This window comes from Cupressus sempervirens, chromosome 10 (genome assembly GCF_028749045.1).
Source record: "Cupressus sempervirens isolate cs-2001-9-10 chromosome 10, ASM2874904v1, whole genome shotgun sequence".
Lineage (NCBI taxonomy): Eukaryota > Viridiplantae > Streptophyta > Pinopsida > Cupressales > Cupressaceae > Cupressus > Cupressus sempervirens.
This window is the reverse complement of record NC_143127.1, coordinates 417,746,509-417,761,203: the sequence shown is the minus strand read 5'-3', so window position 1 is coordinate 417,761,203 and position 14,695 is coordinate 417,746,509. Positions and strand designations below refer to the sequence as shown.

General features: G+C 33.2%; 1 non-coding gene and 1 pseudogene across 2 annotated transcripts in view; both read left to right on the top strand.

The window, feature by feature from the left end:
- The window catches only part of LOC149534479 (uncharacterized), a 70,813-nt pseudogene that overhangs the window by 23,536 nt on the left and 32,582 nt on the right, over positions 1 to 14,695 (top strand). The window lies entirely within an intron of this gene.
- LOC149534480 (small nucleolar RNA SNORD36) lies at positions 10,421 to 10,496 on the top strand. Its single transcript, XR_016358206.1, has one exon. It is a non-coding gene; the product is annotated as a small nucleolar RNA SNORD36 (small nucleolar RNA).

Genomic DNA, 14,695 nt, shown 5'->3' with positions numbered 1-14,695 from the left:
ATATCCTTGATGGTCAAATCCACTACCCCTAACGAAGAAAGAAGCTAGATATTGAGCAGGAAATACATGAATGATGATGTGAAATGAGGGCCTTCAATAAATCATTTCTTGCTAAACACAAACTCCTTAAATGCACCTTGAAAGCTTTCTTGCAAATGAACTTGATGAAATACTTATAGCTTGTATCAATATAATTGATAGATGTTATAGGGATGAAATGGATAATAATGAATGGTCAAATGAAGTGAGTCCTTTTATAGAGATTTCAAAATCAAAAGCAAAAGGGTTAATTGCACTAGATAGGAAACAAACTTAAGAACCCCAAAATGGGTCTAGGGTCCTAAGGAAAAATGTCTTAGGTTGAGATTGGCCTTGACCTAGGAGACCTCTTGCATTGGGATGCTCTTTGGAATGTTGGGGATGGAAAAAATTGGTCAGATTAGGACAAAAACTTGGAAAAAAGATAGCAGATCAAGCATAAATGCATCCAATTTCTAGGAGATTTTGAAAATGGAGGGATAATAAGTCTTACAAAGCAAATGTATATTTCTTAAGATGGTACAAGGAAGAACATAGTTTTATTTCCATACTTCTTAAAGGGATAAACCTTATTCTCTTGATGATAATTGTCCCTCCTAAATCCATTAAAAAATTTCATAAGCATATCTACATGCTAAAGGGGAAGAAAAATAGTAGATCATGAAGGGAAATGAAACTATTCATGTGTCCATGCAAATTATCAATTATAGAACATGATGGTTAATATTGAAAGTATTGTTGCACATTTATGCAAATGGAGAAGCTATAAGAATATGTAATTGGCAAGAATAAAGTAAATTAATCATGAACATAATGAGTGAGTCTATTAATAATGCAAGGCTCTTATCAATCTCATCATCATCTAACTCTTGATGGTTAGATGATTAAAACAATATTCTTACTCTTCGAGTCAATCCAACATTTAAGGAGATTACGTAAACCATGGTATAGCCAAAATAAGTGCAAAAGTTTAATTCACCAATACATAAAAAGAAAAAAGAAAAGAGTTAATTAATTGAAGGATCATACAAGTTTTCAAATATTTAAAACCAAGAACATTAGAAGTAGAAGTGGTACTAAGTGAAATAAATAGAAGGGTAGAAATGAATGGTTGAGGAAAACATTTTATTCATAAATAACTCTATATTTTACAAAATAACTGTGTCAAAGATCTCATTGAGTGCTTGTTTAGAAAAATATTTGTGTTAGATTATTATACATCAAAGTAGGTGACAAAATTTAAAATGAAATGGAAAAAAAACAAATTACTCATGGAGGTGAAATGGGAAGAACAAAAAATTTTTTGAACCAAATGACGTACTATTAGATGTATTTTAACACCATAGACATATATATATATATATATATAGAGAGAGAGAGAGAGAGAGAGAGAGAGAGAGAGAGAGCTCATAGTTGTCTTTAAATCCTAAAACACTTTTACCATCCTAGAAATCTCTTGTCTTGTACACAATATGTTTAATAATAGAAATGGTCAATTCATTATAGAAGATTCAATATGAATTATAAGATTTGGAACTAATTGGTCTTTCTTTGTTGTGTGTACTATTTTGTTCAAGTTCTATTAAAATACTTATTTACTTCACTATAAATAAAGAGTTGCACACTAATACTTTTACTATTATTCATGCTAACTCAATTCATAAATTATGCTTTTCCAAATTTAAAAGAATCAATCTTTCTACATTAGTGTAATGAATTACATGAGGATTATGGAGTTAATAGAAAATCTCCAACTTTTTAATTTAATTTTTTTATAGAAATCTTTATCTTCTATTATTTATAAATATGATGTTGTCTTTCATATATAACATTTATGCTTTCATTTTATAATTTTTTAAAAATAAGTAATTGAATTCAACTATAGTTTGATACAATGTTAAGTAAGAAATATAAGAATCAATTATAAAATGAAACAATAGGAATTTTGGAATCCAATCATTTTGTTTATGCAATCTAATTTAAATTGACAAAATGTCTAAAGCAAGAGGCAATTCAATGACAAGGCCACTTATGTAAGAGGAGGATACTTCAGAAATAGTAGTCAATTCTAAGAAAATTATCAAAAAAAAAAAATTAAATTGTAAAATACTAGGGGGTAAGGTATGTACAACTTGTTTGTAGTGCTGAGCGTCTCTCAAAAAAGAAAACAAGGAAGTTCCATATCATTGTTACATATATCAACCCAAAAACTATAGCATAGTATCATAGACTATAAATCCCCTTCCCTTTCCTTTTCTTATATAGTTTAATTGAAAATTATAATGTTAATTTTATAAACAAAGATGCTAGCCATGAACTTCAATTTCTCCTAATCACGACTCCTCTATCAATTAAAATGTTTTTATAGTATTTGTCTATTAAAAGTCATTAATTTTCAGCGACCCATGAATTGGTAGGGATTATTTCAGACTTCCATAAATATTAAATGTATTTCTCTATAAACCCACCCCTTTCTGTTGCAAGGATTACTTTTATAATTATAATCAACTAAATTAGAGGAAGATAATTGAAGTTAGAACTCCCTAAATTTCCGCACTCAGATACAGAGTAATCCTGTAAAGGACGCGACAGCCACTTCCCATGAAAAAGCCGTGATGAGCACTACAAATTGTCGTTTCGTGGCCGTGCCATTTAATAAAAGTATTCCCTGGCGGTGGGCCCGTGATTTATTGTTTAGTACCATCAGTTAAATTGACTGCCACTGATTGATCGTGTGGCCCGCAGAGAAAAGGAGAAGATTCGGTCGCTTTGTATGATGATGCGAACGCCGTGGAAGACCCGCTAAATTAAAAAAAGTCGACACATAATGAGCGACCCGAAAGACTCGCTACTTGGAGTCTCCCTGCATCGCTATCACCTTCCTAGTCACCTCTTCAGCTTTCCAATTTGTTAAGCACTTCAAACTTTCGCTGTGTGTTTTTCCAAATATTAGTGAGAAGTTTATTTTTTCGAAAAGCCGAGAGAAACAACTAGAAATTGGGTACTTAAATAGCCAGCATGGAATTCGATGTAAATTTAGCGAAATGGTTACGTATTCCGTATTTTCAAGATTTTATATTCCACATTTTCTGTAATACTGGCCTATGCTAATTTTGGTAGGAATAAAAATTAATTTCACTCAATCAAAAATATAAAATATATGTCATGTCATTAATGATAATTTATGTAATGTATTGATAACAAGTTTATCTTTTTACAATTACCACATGTAATTAGATTTTTCCCGACAAACGAAAAGATGTCATTTCATTAATGACAATTTTATATCATTCATTAATGACAACTTTATTTTTTTTTACAATTGAGTTAGTTAGATTTTTTTTTTAAATATCATTTTGATGTGTATTTTTACAATATTAGAGTTAAATATAATTACATTAATAAATATCATTTATTGACATTCTTTGTATTGATAAATGACTGAAGCCTTAGGATTATATTGATAAAATAAAATAAAATTACAAGTATCTCTATTCAAACAAGCACTGGTAGAAAAGATCAGAGAAGAAACCTCTAGTCTAGCTTGGGACCGAGGTCTTATACGAAGTACAAATTTAAAAGGGGCATACCCTAGTCTTAATTTTTTGAAAAGAAAAATTTTAATGCTTGGATTCATGATGTAAAACATCATTAATATTTGAAAATATGAGCATTTTCCCTTATCACATTTGGGGTCTTAAAAAGGCATTCCTTCTTTTACTTCTAGGTTTAGCCTTGCTAGAAGTTCTGACAAGTAGGAAGGTACTCTAGTTGTCAAATGAAACATCTCACTCCATCGAAACAAATTAAGTTTAAATATTACTCATTCCTATCTCTTCTACAATTTATAAGAACTTCATGCTCACTAGAAACAGTCGTCCTTGAATACTATTCAATATTCTATGATTTAAACATCTAACTCTTTTTTAACTACTTCTCTTAAGGTATTGTTAGGATTTACATCTAAATTTATGTTTAAATGAAAATAAACTTGACATTGAAATATTTAACCAAAGTATTCCAAAATCAAATTCATGATTCTAGAAAGAGTAAAACTAGTTCTAACATGTTAAAAGAATTTCGGGAGAAGGATTAAAAAAGTAGTAATCTCTAATATTTAAAAGAGATGACCGAAAATGAGTAAAACAATATAATTATCCTTAATAATGTCAGTGTTGTTTATGTCTTAGTAAGAAGTTTGTGAATTTGATTTGTTTTAGGGTCTAGACCTAAATTTCCAACCAATTCATTCACCCATAATCTATATCAAAAAATAGAGGATACCAAATGGTCTAATCAACCTTTATATCAATATAATGATATTCCTAAATTGCACATGAGAGGCATCAAGAATTTTTGAGAATTGTTGAGAACTAGAAAAATCTCAAACAATAGAGAATAACAGTAAGAAATTAATAGAACATATATAGATAGGATCCGAATTGAGTCATCACTTGCAAATTTTGATATTAATTATCCAGTCAATTACATAATCCATAATGATGATATCAGACAAGAACTAGGAGACTAGAACATTAAGACCCTCTTGGCTTGATATACAAAAACCAAGGAACTAGGATTGCAATACTAAAGAAAAAAGTCAAATACAAGTACTCTGTTGTGAGATGATAATCTAGGGGAAGTCCAAAAGAACAACAACAAAATAAAGGGTAGAGGAAACAAGATCTAAACCAACCAAATATGACCACAAGAGGGGCAAGAGACCAAAAAGAAACCCAAAACCTACACACACTAGACAAAAATAGAGAACCATACGAGGCAGATGGAGAACCACAATGAAAACAAAAAAAAACCTTAATCAATAGACCCCTAAGGATATATGTATCACCACCAAAAAGGAAAGGAGACAAAAGCCATTACATATCCTCCTCTTGCTTACCAAAAACCATGATCATATCATCCATTTCCTCTAAGTCTACTAACACAATTCCTAGTGCAAGAACATATGTCATCTTCTCCATACTTGATTTATACATATTCAAAAGGGAGAACTCAAGCTTGTGAAGGTCGCCAAATTCTACTTTTGGCTCAATGTAGGAGTCAAAGATATGTAGATAATGAAACATTCATGCATTATCCATGTCCATGACAATACCCCTCAAATGAAGTAGAAAGTTTATGCTAGCCTCCATCTTAGGCCATAAAAGTTTGAACTGAATAACAATCAAGATATATAAAATGAGATACCTATCATTTATTGACATATTATTTAACTTCAAAGAAAAATTAACATAAATGAAATCAATTAAGTTAATAATAATCCAATTGATTTTTTAAAATAATATATAGAAATTGTCAATTTTGTATTAAATGGTCTAACATAATTTTCAAATTAAATTTTTTAGAATTTATTTAATTTTTAACTTGTTAAAAAAACTAAATTAATCATGCTACTATTAATATGTTACTTATTGCAACAATAAGATTTAAAAACTTGATCAAAATGTAAACTTAATCACAATCCAACTCACACATAAATTATTCAATACATAAACTCAAAAAAAACATTTGAAGATAGGAGAATAATTTTAATAATAGTGCATATATGACTTGTCTAAACTTAAAAATTTATGAGCCCCCTCTATAGGGCAACAATCTAAGCACTCACAATTTTGCCTGCTCAAATCACAAAGCCCTATACATTTTTTAAGATCCAAATGCATTGCACTATTGATAGGAACTTTAACACTTTGTGTTACTTGTTTAAAGAAATGATTTAAAAGCAATTCTAATTGACAAAGTTTTATCACATTAATAAAGTTTTGGTTTGGTATAGATTAATATTGGAATTTTTTTTATTGTTAAAAAATAATTATTGTAATATATGCACTGGACTCCTCCTCCCTATGGAGTTTTGAAAATTAACACTGATGGCTCTTCTCGTGGGAATCCTGGTCCAGCTGGTATTGGCGGAGTGGCTCGTTGTAGTTCTGGGGATGTTAAATTTTTCTTCTCAGTTCATAAGGGTGATTATCTAACAATCTCATGGAAGCTCAAGCTATTTTATATGCTGTGGAACAGTGTTGCTTGCGGGGATGGAGTAAGATTATATGTGAGTCTGATTCCCAGGTGGTGGTGAACATGCTTTCTTCGCAAGAGCTTGAGGATGTTAGTTGGCAGCTGGCCACTATTGTTAAGCTGATTCTTTTCTTCTCTTCCTCTTTTCAATTCATTAGGTTCACCTATATTCTGTTAGATTAGGTGAAAAACTAATCTCCCAAGAACACTTGCATGCATAAACCTGTCACATGGATGAAGCAAAGAACAGAGGCAAGGAAAAATCAAGGAGGCCAAAAAGCTAGATCCATCTTATGGACATGCAAAGAGCAATCTCACATATAATCCAATAAGTGAAATTTTAAAATACAAAGAGGTGAATCCTTATAAAGGAATCACGAAACCCGAAAAGGGAAACTAAAGCCTTAAAAAAGCTAGGGTTGCACAATATAATTAATAAAATATTAATTATATGCACCTACAAGATAGCTTAAGAAAACTAGAGTAAGAGGCAACTTAATTAATTAAATCAAAGTGATTTAATTAATAAGTTAGAACAAATAATTACTCTAACACCCCCCCTTAAGCGAAGCTTGGGAGGAAGCTAACCTAGCACAGCTATGAAAGAGAATTGGGTCCCGGCAACAAGGCCAGATCAGGTACCCAATCACAACAAAATCTCTATAAAGAGGAGAAATAGAGAAAACCACATGGGAAAAACCCTACTCCAAAAAGAGATAGCAAAGAATGTTCCAGAAGAAGGAACAAAGAGATCAAAAGAGAATCATTGAAGCATGAAGAACCGCAAAACTCTGTCAAAATGCTGATCTGTAGAACCTCCATGGAAATAGAAGGCACGAACCATCAACCAAAGAAGCATAGAACAACAATATAACCTCCCCTTAAGGCAGGTGAGGTGACAGGCAGCTGAAAAGATGGGCCAAGAATCTCCTACAACACAGGAGCCAAACACATCGAGAGTGAGGTACAAAACACCAATAAAGGCACGTGCCATCGACACTGCATGAGGAATTAGAGAAAGAGGGCCTATAAGTGGCAAACAACTATCCCCCCCATGGCACTTTATAAAATAGTGCGAGTACAACGAATCACAATGATGAAAAGGATCCCGAAATGCAAGAGTGGCACTTTATCTCAGTGCGTTGCATAAAGATGCTTACAATGAATATAAAAAATGATCAGAAAAAACATAAGGCTGAAATAACAGAAGGTAAAGCCCAAAATGAAGCAACTGAAGCAACAAAATCGATCCCCGGACCTGAAACAAACAAGATATCCACCAGAATGCTAAAATGCAAAAGATTGAATAGGATGTGCCTAGAACAGAATCTGGAACAACAACCAGCATCACTAGAAAGAGCATAGAAAGAGCTTTTCAACGATATAAAGAAGTCCAAAATCGGAGATCGGAAGCTCAAGATACGCCTCCCAGAGTGCAAAATAGAACATCTAGCTTTGACTGCCAAAATAGGCAACCAAATTGTATCAAAAGTTCAAATAACTAGCACCATCATGACGGGCTCGGAAAGAGCTTTCCGACGATATAAGATTCATCAAAAAATACCTCCGTATGACAAAGATATGGCCAAAAAACCACAAACAGCTTTTAAAACAAAACAAATTATAGAAATGATGATTTGAAAGCCGTCAAATTTCAGCCCAAAGATGGATGATGTCAGCACCTACGGCTGTCAGACCTACTTCAGTACCTTGCTGATGTTACTTCTCTGTCATACTATGCTGATGCAGCGTCCTTTGTTTGGAAGATTTTGAAAATGTTTTTTTAAACAAAAAACAAAAAACTTTGAAGAATTTTTGCAAAAAAAGCAAACGCTTTTTTAATAAAAACTCATGAGCCTTTTTTAATAAAGCCTTTTGATTTTATGATTAATTTTTTTAATAAAAAAATAAATCTTTTCTTCGGAAAGCGTGCCCAAATCTGGAACAAATTTTTGCATCAAATTTCAACTGTGTCCAAATTGGACAAATTTTATATGGAAACAGGGGTTTTTGGGTGCTACGAATCCAACGGTGAGGTCCATTTGGGCTCAAAATGCACCGAAAAAATGACCCCTCCAAATCCAATACAAAATAACTCTAAAAATTGAAACCCTCTGAAAAATGCAACTTCTGAAATGCTTCAACAAACCACGAACAGCGAGCAACAAGCTTGCTCTGATACCATGTTAGATTAGGTGAAAAACTAATCTCCCAAGAACACTTCCATGCATAAACCTGTCACATGGATGAAGCAAAGAACAGAGGCAAGGAAAAATCAAGGAGGCCAAAAAGCCAGATCCATCTTATGGACATGCAAAGAGCAATCTCACATATAATCCAATAAGTGAAATTTTAAAATACAAAGAGGTGAATCCTTATAAAGGAATCATGAAACCCGAAAAGGGAAACTAAAGCCTTAAAAAAGCTAGGGTTGCACAATATAATTAATAAAATATTAATTATATGCACCTACAAGATAGCTTAAGAAAACTAGAGTAATAGGCAACTTAATTAATTAAATCAAAGTGATTTAATTAATAAGTTAGAACAAATAATTACTCTAACATATTCCTCGTGAATGGAATAGAACTGCTGTTTGTTTAGCCAAATGGGCATCTAGTCATGATCCGGGTTGGAATATTAGGGATAGGAGGCAATTGTCCTTTGAGATGGTGCAAGAATTTGATGATCTTGTTGCTCAGGATCGAGCTCCTTGTTGAGCTCTCCTTGTTGTACTCCTTTCTGTCTTAATAAATTTTTACCCCTCTTTTTGCAAAAAAAATATATATATAATTTTAAAAAGTAAATGAGAGATGCAAAGCATTAAAATTCTTATCAATCATATATTTCATTTAGAGCTATGATTGTGTGAAATTAAAGTAGATTGATGCCTTACCAATTCATTTTCACTTTAAACTAAAATAATAAAATATTTTGAATCTCTTGTTACAATTAATGGAAACTTAACACACTTTAAATCTACATGTCACATGTCTTTCCTAGTCAATGCACAACTTATAAATGAAGTATCATCAACTATCAACTATCATTGATGCTTAATTTCTCAAATGCATGAATTTCAGATAGTTGGCGATAATTTTCTTTCTTAATTCAACCACTAAGCATGTTTGTAAAAGCTCTTAAGAAGATAGATGTTGCATTTCTTTGTATAGAACTAACACATTTAAGTAATTTTGTATACTTGCATATGCATCTTGTTTCTAGTACTCTAGTATGAGCTAACCTAGATAATGGGATGTGAATAACAAGTTAAAATACTTGCAAAATGCCAACAAAATAACTAGTCATAATATTTAAGCTGATAGGCTTCTCCTATGGAGCTAAGGCTCTAAAATAAATGCATTTAGTGTATCATGCATAGTCAGCTGTCTCGCGCAAAAATTAGAATGCGTTTAATTATGTTAGCAGATTTTCCCTCACCATCGCATATGTAATGTGCTATGCTTTTTTGCCTTATTTAGCTCATCATTTATCTTCTAGTCATTCAAATATTCCACAAATGACTAAGTCTTCAAATTCTTCATTTATGACTCTCTGTGTCTCTAATGCATCACTTAGCACATAAAACACATTTGTGCTGCCACTAATGACTTAGTCTTACAGTCAAGTGGGATTCTCCACATCATAGGATGCTAGAGGAGTCCAATACACAACTAGGTCACTAGAAGCAAGCTGATTAATCACATATGCATTCATTCAATAGTCAACTGGGTTAATTCTAGAAAGGTGCAAGATTCAGCAGATTGCTCCCTTTATACTCTCATAGTCTATTGCTATAGATGCCATGGTAGAGCATTATACATGGGAGGTGCATGGTGTGTCAAAAATGCCTAGTTTTGTCTCTGAACAAGGAAGCCTGTAACACTTAGTCTTATGTGGGCTCCTTCACATGCACTGGGTGTTTGAATGCCTCTCACTTAGAATTGTAACCACACTAGTTTGAACTATTCCAAAAGATGTCACTATAAATAAATAAACATAGTTTCCTCTCCCTTCACCTCCAAATTCATATTCATCTTCATAATCTAAAGTTGAGCATCACTTTCATCTTCATAAAATTGTTGCCATTATAGAGTGCAAGGTGCACTTCCCTTGGGACATTCTAGGTTTGTTGGTGTTCTTGTTTACTTTGATGAGATAGAAAAATAGAATTATATAGATGCCCTTAGATAAGTTGATGATTCTAAAGAGCTTTAAAGATGATGGATCTCTCTTAGTTCCATTCCTGTAAATTTGTAAGAAAAATAGGTTTCTAATGTTCTGTTTAAATAGATGAGTGTGGAATCGCAAGCAGGCTTTTTTCTTATAGGTTTAGATTCTTGTGTGGATGATGCAAATACTATGCATCTAATTTCTATTGATGCATAAAAATTTGAGCTTTTTAAAACAAACGCACAAAGTAGTTGTAAATTTTTGCATACTTAGAATTTTTGCTACTCCTTCCACATATTTGATGGAAATTTGGTTTGTCAAGAAGAAAAATGCAGAGGGTGTGCTTTAACAATCCAACACCAATGTTAATTTGAGGAAAGTTACGACTTATGAGTATTGATGCATTTTCTTTGTAGTTTTTAATTATCTAGTCACTTTTAGGTGTCTTAGGTGAAGGCGAGTCTTGATGCTCATTGGTTTCATTAATTCTTTTTCTTAAACTATTTTGGTTCATCAGTTGTGTCTTATGCCAGAAAATATAATCAATGTCGATAGTCCATAGTCTTTTCCCTATAAAACCAAAGTAGAAAAGGGATAAATATTGAATGCCTGGAGGATTAGAGTTAAGCGACAACAAAAAGGTCTAAATGTATTTAGGACAGAGAAAACTTGATGATGATATAAGCAGGTACTAACTGGAATAGATTTTTTTTTAGAAAAATTATGGTTGATAAGATTCGATGTAGAATAATGAATTTGAAGGCTTGCAATTTTGAGTGTTTGGTTTCATCATAAATATGAATATTGGTATCCTAAGTTTATAAAAAGTATTTAATATGATTGTAGAGTGGGAACAATCATTTATCTTTAATTATACACGGGGAAATGGAATTTGAAAACCAAAGAGGGGTGATTGGTCATTGAATGTTGTTTAGATAAATCAAGCATTTTAAAAAATAATCATCATAGATTGGCTCTTACCCTAGGGTTGGTTCCATTAGTACATATGGCATTAAGATTTTGAATGTAGGCTTGGACATTTTGGGGTATGAAACATATTCTCAATCATCACACACTTCCTTTACCAACACAGGTAACACATCACCAAACAAGGAAAAATAAGCCAAAGAGGTATAGAGATCAGCTGATAAGAAGCAAACGACATTAGCAAGAATAGGATGCAGATGAAGGCAACAATTAAATCCCATGAATACATAGTTAAGATAACATCATTTGACCATCTATAACTGCCATTGATAAATTTTCTCAAAGCTAATCGAAGACTAGTTGTAGTCGATCAATCATTTGAGCTCCCACATAGTTCACCTACATATAATGAATTTTGAATTTCTTCTTCCCAAATTGAAGCTTAAAATTGCTTAAACAATAGATAAATCTCCAAATTGAAATGAATCTTATAAGAAAAACATATAAAATAGCTAATTCAATTTTACTATTTTTTCACAAATATAGAAGTAGAAACTAATCTTGTTTGCCATATAACTTTTAAAACTTTAAGAAAACACTTTATGGTCTATTGTAATATAAATGAAGAGTGAATCCCGATTAGTGTGCACTATGATGGAGCGACTATACATTATTTTTGTTCACACATAATTGTATAGAATTTAGAATGTTAAAATTAATTTAGTCATTACAATGTAGGATATTATAAATTTATAGTAATTTGATGAGAATATTTCTATAATCTATATTATTATTATTAGTTCTCTGTAATGGACACCCAGGAATACCCAAACGCTGAACCGAGGCTGAAATTATATTAATGCTAAGAATGCTACAATCAATTACAAAGAGATGTATTCAAAAGGCCAAACCCTAAGGGAATGATGTCTAGAATGTTACAACAGAGAATGAATGTCCTCTATTGCCAAAAAAAGGAGTGTGATTCACACATCCAAGCTCTTATCAAATGCAAGTCATAATCATCCGATGATCAGCAATGAGATTTTCAGCCCTATTTATCCTTTTCTTCATCCTTCTGGAAGGAACTAAAACATTAATTAATTGCAAGAGCTAGAAGCTTCCTCCTTCCAATAATTAATGCATACCCTAGAAATTCCTCCCTTGTAATTAATAATTAAATTAATTAAATACAAAGTCACCTTTTAATTTTTAATTGAATGACTTTATAAGAAATTAATTCAATTTCTTCTTATCCTCCACTTAGACTTTGGAGAACGTGAAGGCTAAAACATGGGAACATTATAGGTTTTCCCTCCTTGAAATTGCTTGTCCTCAAGCAATCTTAGTCCTGTTCCTATTTGTTGTAGCACCTACTCACTCTCCCAAGTAGCATCTTCCTTTGGTAGATATTTTCATTTGACTAAATATTCTTTAATCAACCTGCTTCATAGAGTTCTTTCCCTAGTATCTATAATAGCCTCAGGAATTAATACAAGCTTTCCCTCCTCATCTAATGGTGGTAATTTTGCTAAAGGCACAACTCTTTGTCTGATGGATTTATTAAGCCTTGACACATGAAACACATTATCCACCCGACTATCCTCTAGAAGCTCTATCTCATAAGCAACCTCACCCACCTTGCATATCACTTTGTAGGGGCCATAAAACCTAGGCTTCAACTTCTCTGCTCTTCTTTTCTTGAGTGATGACTTTCTATATGGTTGTAGCCTCAAGTAAACCATATCCCCAAATTCAAAACTATGCTCTATCCAGTGTTGGTTAGCATACAATTTTTGCTGATTTTGGGCTTGCTATATATTCTCCTTGAGCACCCTCAAAATATCCTGACTATCCTGCAAGAAGTTTTTTGCTTTGGGCACTCTACTATCTTCCAAAACCAGATCCATGAAACTAGGTGCTTCATAACCATACAGTGCCATGAATGGAGTCATCTTAATGGACATATGATAAGTGGTGTTATAACAGTACTCTCCCATATGTAGCCATTTGACCCAAGCCCTCTATTGTGTAGTCACATAGTTCCTCAGATATCCTTCCACCCATTTATTCACAATCTCTATCTACTCATCTATCTGTGGATGATAACTAGTGCTAGGTGTAAGTTCAGTACCACGCAACCTAAACAACACTTGCCAAAAAGTGCTCATGAATTTACTATCCCTATCACTAACAATGAAAGTAGGTAGCCCATGTAATCTAAATATCTCTTTGAAGAAAAGATCAGCCACCTGTGCTGCTGTATAAGTGGATGGAATAGCAAAGAAGTGAGAAAACTTCATCAATCAGTCAACTATCACATAGATGCAATCTTTCCCTTGTACTCGGGGTAACCTGGTGATGAAGTCCATGGAAATACTTTCCCATTTCCTATTCGGAATGGGCAAAGGTTGTAACAACCCTGCAGGATATGTGTGCTCTCCCTTATTCTGCTAGCAAATTGCACACTCCCTAACATACTTTTGAACATCATCCTTGAGCCCTTTCCATGTGAACCACTCACAGATCTACCTGTAGGTCTTAAAGACCCTTGGATGTCTAGCTGTAGATGCATCATGAAATGCCTTCAATATTACTTCCTTAAAATGTGATGAAGGAATCAAATATATCCTGCCCTGAAACTTTATCAATCCATCCATCACCACATAGCAATCATCATGTATGGTGCCTATAATTACTCCAAAAGCCCAAGTGTCCCTCGCATATTCTTCAATGATCTTATTTCTCCAAACTCTTGTAATCTCGACTAGAGCACAAATATCAGGCCTCCTAGATAAGGCATCTGCAACCACATTCTTCTTACCTTTGACAAACTCAATGTCAAAGTCATAAGCTTGTAACTTCGTGATCCACTTATGTTGTCTATCATTCAAATCACGTTGGTTCATGAAGTACTTGAAGTTGTTGTGATTGGTTTTGATAACAAACTTTCCCCCAACTAGGTAGGACCTAAACTTGGCCAATGCATGCATTATAGCCAACATCTCCTGATCATAGATGGAATAGCTCATCTCCACTCCATGGAGCTTCTTGCTCTCAAAAAAAATGGGATGCTTCTCCTACATTAAGACCGCCCCGATCCCATCTCCTAATACATCACAATGAAGCTCAAATGGCTTTGTGAAATTTGGTAGAGCTAGTACTAGACATGATGACATCACCTTCTTGAAATGATCAAAGCTTCTCTGAGCTGCCTCTGTCCATGTGAAAGACCCTTTCTTGGTAAGGTCTGTCAAGGGTGTAGCAAGCTGTGAAAATCTTTTAACAAATCTCTTGTAAAATCCACAGAGACCAAGGAATCCCTTAAGCTATGTAAGATTCGTAGGAGTAGGCCAATAAGCAATAGCCCTAATCTTTTTAGGATCTACCCGAACTCCATCTACACTGATAATATGTCCAAGGTATAGTAGCTCAGTCATCCCAAACTCGCACTTAGATTCCTTGGCATACAATGATTCCTTTTCGAAAGTAGACAACACCATCTCAAGATGTTGTAAAT